The sequence below is a fragment of the Schistocerca piceifrons genome, unplaced genomic scaffold, assembly GCF_021461385.2.
Source record: "Schistocerca piceifrons isolate TAMUIC-IGC-003096 unplaced genomic scaffold, iqSchPice1.1 HiC_scaffold_265, whole genome shotgun sequence".
In the NCBI taxonomy this organism is placed as follows: domain Eukaryota; kingdom Metazoa; phylum Arthropoda; class Insecta; order Orthoptera; family Acrididae; genus Schistocerca; species Schistocerca piceifrons.
This window is the reverse complement of record NW_025728477.1, coordinates 1-2,500: the sequence shown is the minus strand read 5'-3', so window position 1 is coordinate 2,500 and position 2,500 is coordinate 1.

Sequence of the window (2,500 nt, the reverse complement as noted above, 5' to 3'; positions counted from 1 at the left end):
CGTTCGTGCACCACCCCAACCGCCAAACTCGCACCTCCAGCGGATGAACGGCGGACGTTTCCCGCACTCGTAAAGTGCAATCCACCCCTATAACTTGCGTTTCATGAAGAGTTATTTCCAATATGCGACATTCCCGCTGTCCGTATACATGAGCCGCGACCTGTACCACTTACGAGCGAGAGACGCGATCGCGTTGCTCACTGTACGGCGTCCGATACCGAGCCATCAGCATGTCGGTCCCCATGCGCGTTGCACTCGCACTCGCAGTCGCAAAAACGTGGGGCAAATATATTACGCGGAAGAGTTATAACAGACCGAGCCCCACTGCATGGGGGGAGTCTTTGTCACTAATGTACACAGATGGAACATTTTGGACTGGAACCAGATTACCCGTACACACGGCGCTGATTAGTAATCAATGCAGAGCCATCAAACTACAGCAAATATACACAACTGTCCGTATACATGCTGAAAGAGTCTGCCCAAAATGGGAACCACACGTCAGCCAGACACTCTGATCACGCACCACTCTCTGCTTCTAACAGGCGCACATACAATATGTAAGCACCAGCATGGAACAACATCCAGTGCATCTTCTCCGCCACATTACACAATCCACACTATCACAACCAGACCAGGAGGTCCGTGCGGAAAATACAATATCCCAGCCTTTCGACATCCACCATTGCGCAGACCAGGCACCAACACCCACACATGTCCTATACAACGGTGCACCCAACATCACAATAGTACCTCCTGTCACAGCGCACAAACAATGACATGAGTCAAAGACACAGGTCTCACACAAGCATAGAATTGGAGCGCCGCCTCTAATAAGCCAAAGGTGCATCCTGACGTGACAAATCTGATCATGTCACAAGCATTCACTTACTATAATCACTATCAACGAACTGCCTGCCGCCCCCGCCCCCCCCCCCCCCTACACCTTTCCGTACAACAACGTGTAACCTAACCTAACCTAACCTAACCTATGTTGTACCTTAACCTAACCTATGTTGTACCTTAACCTAACCTATGTTGTACCTTAACCTAACCTATGTTGTACCTTAACCTAACCTATGTTGTACCTTAACCTAACCTATGTTGTACCTTAACCTAACCTATGTTGTACCTTAACCTAACCTATGTTGTACCTTAACCTAACCCATGTTGTACCTTAACCTAACCCATGTTGTACCTTAACCTAACCCATGTTGTACCTTAACCTAACCCATGTTGTACCTTAACCTAACCCATGTTGTGCCTCAACCTAACCCATGTTGTGCCTCAACCTAACCCATGTTGTGCCTCAACCTAACCCATGTTGTGCCTCAACCTAACCCATGTTGTGCCTTAACCTAACCCATGTTGTGCCTCAACCTAACCCATGTTGTGCCTTAACCTAACCCATGTTGTGCCTTAACCTAACCCATGTTGTGCCTTAACCTAACCCATGTTGTGCCTTAACCTAACCCATGTTGTGCCTTAACCTAACCCATGTTGTGCCTTAACCTAACCCATGTTGTGCCTTAACCTAACCCATGTTGTGCCTTAACCTAACCCATGTTGTGCCTTAACCTAACCATGTTGTGCCTTAACCTAACCCATGTTGTCGCCTTAACGTAACCCACGTTGTCGCCTAAACCTGCTCTGTAATTGTTATACGACTCGTTCAATTACTGTAGTGTTGCCCACCCGCAACCCTCGCAATATAGTTCGCTACTCGCACTGCCCGCACCCCTGTGTATCGCTTCATGTTAAACACCTTGCAAGTCTTGCTCACTTTCCACATGCTCCTGCTGTACACTGTAATGTGGATGGCAGCAGGACGTACATGCCGCCCCTCCCCACGTCCCCACCTTGCCCCCTGCCTTCGCAAGCTGGTTGGTGAGAAGTTTGCATGTTCAATGCCCTTCGCATGCGACGTACTCAGGCTACGTTGTGGTGCGGCCTGTGTCAACTGTCCGCTGATGTCGTACGCGTGAAACCACAATCTGTACTGCACATTCGTCCTTATGTACTGAATGATACATCGTGGCACATGTGTGACCGCACAACGACTGCGCCCAAAAACGGCGGACCATACAGTGCAAATATTGTGCACGCAGCTACGTGTCGTCTCCCTATGAGAGCTGGATTGCAGTGTGGTACGCCATAGAGACGTGTGGGAGGAACGGACGCCGTGGATGGCGATCAGCATGAGCTGTCTGTTGATGTATTCGGACCTAGTCGTCTCTCCTCACACACCGTGATGGCATGGTGCACCGCGTTCCATATCTGCGACATGCTACAGAGGCCGGTTGACAGTCGTTCGAGCAATGGACATCGCATACGTACGGGGGCCACCTTCCACGTATTGTCTAGGCGTGCACATTTTGTTGCGTGTATGTGGGCAGACGTAGTGTGGCGTGACACCTGACACAGGCATGCAATAATCGTTGAAGTTGCAAATGGCGATGGACGCCTGCGTTTTCTGGTGAAGTTACGCAAATGAACAAAT